The sequence below is a fragment of the Macrobrachium rosenbergii genome, chromosome 11 (genome assembly GCF_040412425.1).
Source record: "Macrobrachium rosenbergii isolate ZJJX-2024 chromosome 11, ASM4041242v1, whole genome shotgun sequence".
Classification (NCBI taxonomy): domain Eukaryota; kingdom Metazoa; phylum Arthropoda; class Malacostraca; order Decapoda; family Palaemonidae; genus Macrobrachium; species Macrobrachium rosenbergii.
In genome coordinates this window covers 42619058-42633116 of record NC_089751.1, presented here as the reverse complement: position 1 = coordinate 42633116, position 14059 = coordinate 42619058, and positions in this window count along the sequence as shown.

The following is a 14059-nucleotide window of genomic DNA, read 5'->3' as shown; positions in this document are numbered from 1 at the left end:
TATAAAATAAAAAAAACTGTAAACTGTTTGGTACATGATTTTGAATTTATTAACAGTTTTCTGTTTAATTTCTAGTTTAAGTTATAATTCTCATTTTCTCTCTTTTAGGATGACAAGACTCTAAACATTGTCTTATCAATGCTAAGATTTCTGTTATTTCTCAATATACTAATACGACATTATTTGAGGAATTGACAATGTCAGAAATCTGTAAGGTTACTTCCAAAATCTGTAAAGTAACGTCTAAAATCTGTATAGTAACGTCCAAAATCTTTAAGGTAACGTCCAAAATCTGTAATTTAACGTCTAAAATCTGTAGGGTAACGTCCAAAATCTGTATAGCAACGTCCAAAATCTGTATCGTAACGTCCAAAATCTTTAAGGTAACGTCCAAAATCTGTAATTTAACGTCTAAAATCTGTAGGGTAACGTCCAAAGTCTGTATAGTAACGTTCAAAATCTTTAAGGTAATGTCCAAAATCTGTACTTTAACGTCTAAAATCTGTAGGGTAACGCCCAAAATCTGTATGGTAATGTCCGAAATCCGTAAGGTAATGTCCAAAATCCGTACAGCAACGTCCGAAATCTGTAATGTAATATCCAAAATCTGTACGGCAACGTCCAAAATCTGAAAGGTAACGTCCAAAATCTGTAATGTAATATCCAAAATCTGTAAGGTAATATCCAAAATCTGTTCGATAACGTCCAGAATCTGTAAGATAATGTCCAAAATCTGTAAGGTAATATACAAAATCTGTTCGGTAATGTCCAAAATCTCTAAAGTAGTATCCAGAATCTGTTCGGTAACGTCCAAAATCTGTAAGATAATGTCCAAAATGTGTAAGGTAATATACAAAATCTGTTCGGTAACATCCAAAATCTGTAAAGTAATATCCAAAATCTGTTCGGTAACGTCCAAAATCTGTAAGGTAACTTCTAAAATCTGTTCGGTAACGTCCAAAATCTGTTCGATAACGTCCAAAATCTGTAAGGTATCGTCCAAAATCTGTAAGGTAACGTCCAAAATCTGTGCGTAGCATGCAAAATTGCCAGGAAACCGTTTGGAACATAATCACACAGAGTGCCTTTGAAAATCTAGTTTCCATGAGTTGACTGGATCAAGTTTTTTTTTTTTTATGTGGTTGAAATTTCAAGGGATTAACTTACGCTCTATGTATCATTTCTTTTATAGTTATTTAGATTAATTAAATACGGTTGGTTTCCAAAAACACCAGTGGCTGTTAATCCCAATAATTCATCGATACATATCCTGAATCACTGTATTGCTCCTATTGATGTAGACGATTTAATATAATTAATTTCATAATCCTGTTATTGTAGGTTAAAGTTATCCTAGAAGGGCTGTTGGCGAGTTTACTTCCGCTATCATTAATCATTATCATCTTATTTTTCATTTGATTTCATGATTATTATCTTCACAACACATTCAACAAAGAGTTACATTATTATTGCATATATTACAGTAAACTTTTCCCAACTGTGACCTTGAATAACCTTGGAATTTCTGAAGGCAGAACTCACTTCGAAATTCGTGTACAATGGGATCATGACTTTAAGAAAAAAAACTTCATATTGCCTCTTTTGATACAACAGCAACTCACCTGTATCTAAACATGCCCACACACACACACACACACACACACACACACACACACACACACAGAAAAGAAAAAAAAATGAATGGTTGTTTTCAAATTTCATTCAATTTACTTCGAATTAAAAGTCGTCTACCTGATTTTCTAATGAATCTCGATCTTGACTCTGAGAACAAGCCTGGGCAATTTGGATGCTTGCCTCGAAACTGGCAATACGATAGGGCAGTGACGGAGGACCTCCATCCACAATCAAAACAGAAAATAGACTTCAGACCTCCACCATCCACCAAATGGATTCTTTAAATACACCTCAACTTGATTTTTGCCATATCAATGCCATTAGATTTCCACCTGTTTGACAGTTTGATCATTATGAAAACAGGTAAGATTTGTTCAATTTTCCATTGACAAGACTAGGTTCTTACGAAGCTTTTCAGGAATTATTCATCCGGATGCTTGGGATTATTTATGATCATGTTATGAACGTACCCCATACACCGTTCGGTAGCATGAATGACGTTCAGTCGCCGACTTTTCCTATCAAAATTCGACGTTCATTCGCCGACCTTTCCTATCAGAATTCTCTCTATATAACAAAGCATGTAGGGAGAAGTTTGGCGAGTTGTTTGAAGCTTGGAAATATAATCGAAGATAGAGAAAAGAAATAAGTAGCCATAACTTTGTTTGTTATCCATCAAAGAAGAAGTGAAAAGAAAATTAATCTGCCATTACAGTCCTATTGATTTTGATCTATAATATCGAGAGCCTGAAGAGATATACAACTGCACAGGATACAAGAGAGAGTACTTTGAGGATTAGCTATGAGAAAATTATTATGAATTAAAAAATCACTTTAGAAAGGAGAAGAAAGGTGAAACTCCGTCTCACTAACCTCAGATTCTTTCATAACCGGCAACCCTCAAAAACTTTGATGGACGCTGATGACGTAGCGGCGTTCCCAAACCCCAGTGACAGTGTCCCCTTCTTTTTTATCGTCCCATCAATTATGGCAAAACGAAGTCATCAAAGGGGACATCAATGGTGACATTAATGATGATGTGGACGTCTGAGAAGAGATGGCTATCTATAAAAAGCGAAAAGGGAAGAGAAAGAAAAATGAGCATCGCCTTGAACTCAAAGAGCTTTCACTTCGTCTCGGGTCGAAATGAAGGATCAAAGTGTCTACGTAGCCTTTTTATGATGCCCTAATTAAATCTGGAAAATCAGTTGCTGTTCTTCGTGATAAAGTCTTTTTCCAACAGCAAGGAGCCTAACTTTTCTCTATGTTGTCTTTTTCAGCAAGGAAACTTTCAGAAAATGAATCCACCATTGTCTCCTTTCTCACGACATTGGCAGCCATAATACCTGTCTCATTGGAGTGATAATATGCTTCGTGATGACTCGATAATAGGCGGCAAAGGAAAATAAAGGAATAAAAAAGTTTGTCTTTCATCAACTTTATAAAGTTCCAACTAATTAAGGATCCAAAGAACTTTTTCTCATGCGGGCTTTTGAAAACGACAACGCTTACAAAGGTAATTTTCTTCTGCAATTAGTGCTGTTCTGTGCTTTTGCTTAGTTTATTACTCTATATATATATATATATATATATATATATATATATATATATATATATATATATATATATATATATACATAATATATATTATATATATTATATTACATATATGTATATATATATATATATATATACAATATATATAATATATATGTATATATATTATTTATATATATATATATATATATATATATATATATATATATATATATATATATATATATATATATATATATATCTGTAGATGGAACCTGTTCACATGGAACAAGCACACAGGGGCCATTGACTTGAAATTCAAGCTTCCAAAGGATGAAGGTTTCAACCTCCCACCACAGACCCCACACTGCAGCAGTAACTAATCATGATGCAGAGCCAGTGATTTTTCATCGCCACGGCACTAACCACTATATATATATATTTTTATTATATATATATATATATATTTATATATATATATATATATATATATAAAAGTATATATATATAAATATACATACATACACACACACACACATATATATATATATATATATATATATATATATATATATATATATATATATATATATATATATATATATGTATATATATATATGTATATATATATATATGAAATTGATAACTACATAACGTACAAATTGAACCCCTATCTCAATTTCTTCCTAGTTAAGAGGGTCTCTCAAGCAAAGATTTCAGAACTCTCAGTCATATAAATAGGCTTCAGTTAACTGACTCCTTACCTGTAAAGCACATAGTAGGGGAATCCTTTACAGTGAAGTTATTTATAGACATTTCAAGGCACAATAAAACGATACGAATACCTATACTTTAAAACAATATGGGTAAATACGATTCCTAGGTGAGGTTCGAAATTGTTTGTTGCTGAATCTCTCTTCGTAATTAGAACATTTTCCCCAACGTAAATGACCGCATACCCGAGGCTGGGCTAATCAGAAAGAAATCAAATAAAAGGTCGAGAACAGCAAACAGTTCATTCTCACACCTTGACATAGCAAAATAAAAGGTGTGTTTACACATCTCTGTGTGGATGGAAAGTGGTGTATACAAAGGGACTTGTAAATATGCGGCAAGTAAAAAGGAATTTCTGAACGGAATTAAAAGAAGGGGGAAAAACGCGAGTGTAGTAGATGATGACAATCAGTAATAACAGATTCAAGAAGGAAGGTTTTAAGAAATTATTCATCGTCTCGTGATTAATCAGTCACTGAAGAGAAATTAAGTTTCGGACTGGGACGTGAATAGACAAGAAAGGGGTAGACAAAAGAGGGAACATTAGAGGGACGAATGGATTTCCTAAAATATTCTCCTTCAGAAATCCCTCTTTCTCTTTACCTTTTGCGAAGACCCAACGAACGGAAGTGGACTGAAGAGAAACGCATCACCTGAAGTGAGGATCGGGGGGTGAAAGAGAGAAGAGGAGAGAATATGAATATTCAGCGTCTGTTTCGTGTCCACGAATGAATGACGCGACCTGAAGCGAGGCTGTGGAGGACGGAAATAGAAGCTGACTGAATTTAATTGACAACTTTTTTACTATTTTGGTGCTGAAGTGAAGCAACAACAGGGCCGAGCCTGAAGGAAACAGAGAAGTCTTGACTTCAGTTAAGAACGAGAAGGATAAAAACAGAGGTGAAATGAACTCAACTGGGAATTTTTTTTTTCCTTAATTCGTAGCTGAAGTGAAGGAGAAAGGTCGAGGCTGAAGAAGAAGAAGAAGAAGAAGAAGAAGAAGAAGAAGAAGAAAGAGAGAGAGAGAGGGGCAGCGGATGAAAGAAAGAAAGAAAAACAAGAGAACATGACTGTTACGTTCCTCTCGATTCTTCATTATCTTTTGTCCAGAGCATCTTCATGAGCTGGACAAAGCGCTAATCTCGCCCTTTAACAGACACCTAATTTTCATATTTTAATAGTTCCTCCTCACCTCATGAATATGTAAGCACCGGTATCCAAGACGATGACTGCGGGAAGCACTATTATCATTTTTGATTCAGGTGCAATTCTTCATGCCGTGCGTTTATAAGATTTCATATCACCTTCGTTTCACATTATGCTTTTAGCAACGGAGATTGAATTGAGGTTACCTACTGGACTCTGGGTGTGCAGAGCTATACCCAGGTGGGTAGGGTTATGGATGCAAGCAAGAAAATTGTCGGAGAGAGAGAGAGAGAGAGAGAGAGAGAGAGAGAGAGACGTTACATAGGAAACCGCTCACATGACGAAGATTTCAGAGAGAGAGAGAGAAAGAGAGAGAGATACGTTACATAGGAAACCGCTAACATGACGAAGATTTCAGAAAGAGAGAGAGAGAGAGAGAGAGAGAGAGAGAGAGAGAAACGTTACAGAGGAAACAGCTAAAATGACGAAGATTTTAGAGAGAGAGAGAAACGTTACAGAGGAAACCGCTAAAATGAAGATTTGAGAGAGAGAGAGAGAGAGAGAGAGAGAGAGAGAGAGAGAGAGAGAGAGAGAGAGAGAGAAATTTTACAGAGGAAACCGCTAAAATGACGAAGGTTTCCAGAAGCTCATTTGTTCTACCTGTTATATTATACAAGCATCAGTACCTCTGTTACTGATTAAAGTAAAGTAACATTAAGGAACATCTATAAATAGATAAATTAGCATAAAAGGAATTTTCAACATTCTTCATAAAGATAACAGACTTCACAGTGTTACCGGGAGTAGCAAGGAAAGCGGTTGGCTAATTTAGGTAGGCCTGTTCATTTGGACATTCCTGCTCACAAAGTCTCATGGAAGCAAGAGGCTAGTTGCTGTGATCTTTGAAAGGTAAATAAAAAAAAAAAGTCTTGCTCAGGGAGCATAAAATGATTTGTGGCAACGCGTATTGTTATACACACACACACACACACACACAATGGATATCTTTTGATCATATATATTTAGGGTAAAAACGGCAAAAGAATTCTGGTGTGTTTTTTATCTAAAGCCACCCGTATTTGTTGGGAAATAGTGTAGCAAATGTTGAAAGACAAGTACAGATTTATTTACATGTATATATATATATATATATATATATATATATATATATATATATATATATATATATATATATATATATATATATAGTATATATATATATATATATATATATATATATATATATATATATATAATATATATATACAGTATATATATATATATGTGTGTGTGTGTGTGTGTGTGTGTGTGTGTGCACCTCTCACTAAATCTGTATTTGTCTTTCAACATTTGCTACACTATTTCCCATCAAATATGGCTTTAGATAAAAGCACAACAGAATTCTTTGCCGCTTTTACCCTAAACATATACAATCAAAAGACATCCATGTTCGAAAACACCGGTCTGCAACCGCAATTGCTTTCTCAGAAGCAACGTTACAACCTTGACAAGCCCATTGCTGCTACATTTGCCTCTGAATTGCTTGCATTTAGTTTTCCACGGCGTGTAAAAGCATTTCTTTCGAGCGCTTATATTGCTCTACTAGTCAAGCATTTTTTTTTTTTTTTTTATTCTCCTTGACCTCATCCACTGCAAGCTCATGCCAAATATATAAACATATTACCAATTTTCTTCTTCTATCTTTCGTCACGTGAGAAAACTACGTCAGTTCTTTGGTTGGGCTTTTCATTTCATAATGAGAGAAAGTCTCATCATTAAAAAAAATGCATATGCGTCATTGTAAAGCTAAAATAATTATCTTTCCATGTATTTTTAACTTTAAAAATGCATTTTACTTGTCTTAGCTCAACAATCACTCGATGCATTCCGATTTTTACATTCCTTAGTATTCTTCTAAAAACTCTTTTACTTATCTGTGTTGGTATTTGACAATTTTCTGTTTCACCTTATTGTTTGTGTTCCTTTTCTTTACATTTCTACCACTTTTAACCCACGACTAATACGCAAATACAGTAATACGCTGTTACAATCGTGAGGTATGATGATCATTGCTATAAGTTGCTGAAGGGGATGAAGGTTGCAACATGATTTTCCATGAATTAGCAATAATGCAGTGAACTCATAATCGTTATTCTGAAACATGATCATCCTTAGCTACTCAGATATCGGATTATCTACAGTACAATGAGTATAGCTCATTAAACAAAAGATCAAATTATGCTTCGGGGATGAAACGAAGCACCTAGAACCAAACCATTATGAATTCCGACCAGTAATGAATACTTTCCACAATTTATGACATTTGCTTCGAGAACACAGTGCCACGCAAACCTCTGTGTGTGTGTGTGTGTGTGTGCGTGCATGACTGCGTAAACATCAATTACAGTTATCCATGAGGAGTGTACACACGCTCATGTGCACCAGTGACCTGATGACGCAGAGTAGCAAGAGGGGTAGGGGGTTGGGGTTCACGTTGTGGGGGCAGGGAGCCTTTCCAAGTCGTGATGGACTGAAACCAGTAGTCGGTAATAACTATAAATTATGTCCTTTCACTAAGTTATTGACTCTTAACTTTCATTACAAAGCCTTCCGCCGAAGACAACCATAATGATGCATTTCCTTTTTTTTTTCCTTTTTCTTTTTCTCAGTCGTCATAATAGAATGTAAAAGTAAACACGACATGAGTTACAAGGCTTTTCTATGGACTCATTTTCTTTGGGAGGTTCGTCTCTCTCTCTCTCTCTCTCTCTCTCTCTCTCTCTCTCTCTCTCTCTCTCTGTAATGGTGATTAGCACACGTAGTAACAAAACAAATAAACGCCATAATTATGAGTATAGATGAATTTCCTGATATATGATCAAGCAGAAAACAAAACCATAAATTTCACACACACACACACACACACACACACACATATATATATACATATATATATATATATATATATATATATATATATATATATATATATATATATATATAATATGTATATATGTATATATACATATGGATATACTTATAGGCCGATATGTAAAATATATATATATATATATATATATATATATATATATATATATATATATATATATATATATATATATATATATATATATACATACATGAAAAATTAGTTAGACTTTCCCTAGCAATTTCAGCATTGCATAGCATCATAGAGTCAACTCAAAAATAAACAGAACTAAAAAGAGAAAGGCGGTCCGTACTTTACCCAGTAACAAACACAGGGCCTCTAAGAACAAACCTCGACCTTTTTGACCGAGCAATGTTTGTAATTAAGTTAGTAAACGTTATAGCCAATTCGTCTTCATTTCCAGAGCAGTAGAAACTCCGCAATCATCCTCACAGAGTTAGACCGCTGTTCAACAAGCTATTACTTACAGTGTTAGATCCAGTTCTAGCGGTGGTGGCTTCAGTGAGATTCAGTATGAGTTTCTTGCGGGATGTTTGCTGCTAAATATATTATTAAACGTTTACATAAATATATGTGGATACACTTTTTCATATATATATATATATATATATATATATATATATATATATATATATATATATATATATATATATATATATATATATATATATATATAATTTTGTCACATCGTTACATTCTTTATATTCACACATATCAAGCCACAAATTTCGTTAAATATCCAGTTCACTATTACTCGGGATTAATTTACACCCAAGGAAATTATAATTTTCCTTATGTGTGAGTTATCGCCGTGTTATAGTGAATTGAATATATATATATATATATATATATATATATATATATATATATATATATATATATATATATATATATATACATACATACATACATACATACGTACATACGTACATATATGCGGAAATAAAGAACATATGACCACACGTTCCACAGAAATAAATTTCTTACTCACACAGGGAACGAACCTCGGTCTCCCGAGTGACAGGCCAAGGCGGTACCGACTGACCTACCAAGGCCACAAAAGAAGCTGGAACTTAAGTACCAATATCAGTCAGAAATTTATTTCTGTGAAACACAAGCTCACGTTCTCCTTATTTCGGTCATATTTCACGGTGAAGGGGTAATTCGAATGAAATGATACTACTGACTTGCTGATGGGTTGGGAAGTTGGGTAAAATTCGCTGGTATGTTAGGCTTCAGAAAACTGCAAGGGAAAAACCTCAGGTACGGAGTACTTAGGTTCCAACTTCTTTTGTGACCTTGGGTAGGTCAGTCGTTACTGCCTTGGCCTGTCAATTGGGAGTCCGAGGTTCGTTCCCGATGTAAGCCAGAGATTTATATCTGTGAAACGTGGTTTCCTTATATCCATCTTATTTCACGTGAAGAGGTAATTTGAATGAAATGGTACCGGCTGACTCGCTGATGGGTTGGGAATTCCCGTATAAGGAAAGAAAAACAAGTATCTTTCAATTCAGATTAAATATGCTATTGAGAATTCCATCCCCCCCAAAAAAAGATTTTAAAATTGGTTTACCCTGCTGCTTATGCCATCCAATCATCTTTCCTGATAAACAGTGATAAAGCTTCCATCCCACATATTCAACCTTTTTATCCTTTTTAGTTTTCTGTCCGCCCTCAGATCTTAAAAACTACTGAGGCTAGAGGGCTGCAAATTGCTATGTTGATCATCCACCCTCCAATCATCAAACATACCAAATTGCAGCCCTCTAGCCGCAGTAGTTTTTATTTGATTTAAGGTTTAAATTAGTCATAATCGTGTGTCTGGAAACGATATAAGATAGGCCACCACCGGGCCGTGGCTGAAAGCTTCATGGGCCGCGGCTCATACAGCGTTATACGCTGTACAGAAAACTCGATTTTTCCGAAGAAACTACGGCGTATTTTTTTACTTGTTTATATTTGTTCCTCATTGTCAAACGTCTTTTTATACGCCGTATATACTACAAGCGTGATCGGAGTTCATAGACCACATAGCATAGCCAAGGGTTTATGCTTCCCTAGATAATATGTGGGTTCGTCGTATCTCATAAATTGGTGGATATGCTACCTGAATGTATTATTACTTCCTAGAAGCGAGGTTCCGATTTTATATATTCTCCCTCACACATCTTTTGGCATATATTTTTTTGCACGGTGTGCTTTCATGCTCATCTGCATGCAAAATATCGAAATAGATTACACTTTGCTGGGCTAAATCATTCTTTATATACTCTCCAACCCTGTTCCTTAATCTCCAGTGTCTATCCAATATTGCGTATATTAAATGGGAAAGAAAAAAAGGGCGCAGATAACTGAAGGGAAACTCGCTTTTGTGTCTCCAGTCAGATCGCATTAAGATCCCAAAAAGTAGCTAATTACCTCCAGTCCTGGGCCCACTTAATTGAAACTATAAGAGCAATCTTCATGGATGAGACGTTGCGCGCGGTACACCTGATTAATTTAAGTTAATCTCATGGTTTATCTTAAGGCGGATTATGAATATAATGAGATGCTAATTACTTCTGAAATTGAAAACGCTCTCTGGACTGACAGCAAATATGGTTCTGTTGTCTGGCGGGTCACAGGTTTAGCCGGGGCTCCAAACACACAGGCTGGCTTTGAAGATTATTATTATTATATATTATCATTATCATTATTATTATTCTTGTTGCTGTTCTTATTTTTCTGAATATGCATGCTCATGGCTAATTTCTGTTAAACATACTCCACTTGACCTCATGAATCCATTATTTTTCTATGAGTACTTGGCGAAATATTTTGTTAATCCTGCTGAAAATTCAGGTACTTTATAATCCATAAATTGTCTGTTTGTTCACGTGGGTGGTTCTATATTCAACGCAAGCGTAATCTGGTTTCTAATCACTGGTCTACCCTATTCTGGGAATTTGTTCAAGTGATTTCCTCGCTTTCAGAAACGAAACAAAGTACACGCGCTGAGAATAATGCTTGCGTTGCTTTTGTTTTTATTTTTTGATGAAAAAGATGTATCCTGTGCTCGTTTCTTTCTATATCTCACCTGAAGTGATTCTGAGATGCTACAATCTGATCAACTTTGAGGTCCTTAACTACAAAATTCGCATAAATTTCGATTTTTTTTTTTTTTTTGTTTTCTACGCGCGGTTACACATGACGTTACGATCTCTCTCTGTTGTCATGAATAAATGTGTCCAGAATTTAACATTCAATTAAATGAGAACTGTTGTTAAAGTCTGTCACTGATACTTGTCTTTTTTTTATGTTCTGCTGTGGGACTTGTGTTTTCCTAGTTAATATGGGTACACTAAAATAATGCTACATGTGTTTATATATCATTATGAGGGAAGCAACAGCATTCCTGAAAGGTAAATGTGCAAATAATACATGGAAAATCTTACTAGTTAATAAGACTGATGGCTGTAATAACTTCATAGCTTACACCTACTTGTGTCTGGCACACACCGTGAAAGTTGCTTGTTGCGAGATACGAAAGGTTTAAGTGTAAATGAAACGTTTACACTCGTGGACACCCATATTAGATTTTATTCTTACCTTCGCTATTAAAGGATATGTGTATCCAGTGAGACAAAGAAAGTTCAGTATTGCACTGAATGCAATAAAGCTACAAACCAGAATTAAATTTACATGAGGAAATGAAAAATTTTGCAACATCAGTTTATCTGTCTAAGATGCCGACTTCAAGTCGTCTTACCAAATGTAGTGCGGTTTTCCTACCAAACAGGATTTTCTTTTTTAGAAAGAGTCTCCTTAAAATTAACCGCTGATCAAAGTCGAGGCCTTAAAAACTAAAAAAAAAGGGGAGGGGGGTGTTTGAATGTTCTAAAATGAGGGTTTTTTGAATGCTCTAAAATCATGTCAAATGCCGACGGATCTTATTGGCATAAGTGGATTTTTGTTCCCATAACTGCTTCCATACATATTCCCCAGTAGCCGGTATGTTTCCAGTTGATCTTTCAGTTGAACCTAAATATTTACAGAATCAGTATATGACAATATGCAACATATATGAATATGCGGGAGGAATTTCTCTTCATTGTGCAGCTATCGTCAATGGCGTCAATAATATAGGCCTACTAACTCCAGCTTAATCCCAGCATATCCATAATTGCTAAGTGAAACTTGCATTCATTCACTTATGCGCAAGAATTAGTTTGTACAATGAGTTGTATGATGCTCTTTCATACATAGTTACAGTGTACTCCTTAAGTTTTTTACTCTTATGGACAGTGGGCCTCACACATCAGCCAAGCCACTCATAGAAGGTAATAACACCGCCATCCTCGCCCCCCTTACGGAAAGCAAAACAATAATACCTTCAGTTTTCTTAACATTTCTTCATATGGGACGCACTGCCAGAGAAAGTTTAAAAACACATTGCCAGGGAATTAAGGCCAATGAATACGAAACACGCTTACATCTAAGACCGTCTTAGTCTCATTCTTAAAACGCAAACATTTCTCATTTTTCATTAAGCAATCATAATAATACAATGCAATAATATTACTCCTTGGCCATTTGGTTTTTTGCTTTGTGAGATTGTGTCTGTCATCTCGACAGCTGGAGTGACTTCACTTATCAGTCATAATTCTGTTTACGGCTTAATTCCCCTTGATTTCGATATTGCCTTCGCAGCTGGGGTCCAGTTTTACGATCAAAATGATACGAAGTAAATATCATCAACCCGAGGGGTTCAGTTCTTACAAGAATCTATTCCTAGGTGGTATAAGCATACGGGTTCTGGCTGCACGAACAATACCATTCATCTCCTCTGTTTAGCATAAGACAAAACTGAAGAGGACGTAAAGGGAAATTAAGTCAGCCTCATTGACTTTTATTATAATCATATTCGTGTTAGCGTTGTAATAAACTTGGGAAGTCACGTGATCGGTACCTGCCCTGCAACGAAGGCCTGTTCTTGCAATGGAAGGCAATGCGATTGCCGTCCTTCAAGACCCCCACGTGACTTCGTTTTAGCCAGGGCTTAGTATTCATGACATCTGAGTAAGAACAGAAGAACAAGAGTTGGTTCGACCGCAAATAGACCCATTCCGCATGCGGTAGGTAATGCACTTTCAGGAGGAGGGGTACAGGGGCGTGGTGGCATAGCGTTCTTAAACTGAAAGGGAGAGGTGCCCAGGGTACGTCAGTTTTGATGATCTGATTATTTGGATGTCTGATTTAAAAAAAAAAAAAAAACATCCTTGGTGTTGCCTGTAGAATCCTATAAACAAATCTTCATAGATGCCTTTGAAATGAAACTCATAGCGTATTTCTAGTTCTTGAAAGTAATTGCCTCTTAAGAAACTATTAAAAGAAAACCTCAAACTATTATAAATAGCTAATTCATCACCGTCAGGGCTGATTCTACTCAAAGAGAATACTTCAACCAACCAAAAACAATACACATAGTTATCAGTAAAAGAAATAGCTGGGATCAAATATTTCTTTTCAAAAAATTCTTTCTAAAGAATAATACCAAAATTATCATTCAGATGACACAGCTACAACATAACGAATTTATTTATGAAACGATTATTTAAATTAATCCGCAATTAAACAAAAAAAATAATCTGTTTGTTTACTAGTTGGGTAAATTAAAAGAACGATTTCGTAAATCGAAGAACCAAATTGATTCAATGATAGTCTGAAATTTTAATTCCGATAGAATTTAATGTTGACGCAGGAAAATATTTAATCGCTAATAACAATTACTCTGTTGTCACTTTGCTCTTATTATTTCTTTCGTCCTTGTTTTCTCCACTGACCGTAATGCTTAATGTCATCTATTTGTGTACTTGATCTTCTGCTGCGGTAATAAGTATTTATGACTGATAATTGCTGGTTACGGCATTTTACGACGACTTTTAAATCAAAATATATTTACCACTTGATTGTGTTTGTTGGCCAGATGACGCTGCTTAATTCCCTAAAAGTATTTTTTTACCTTCAGGGAACTTTTAC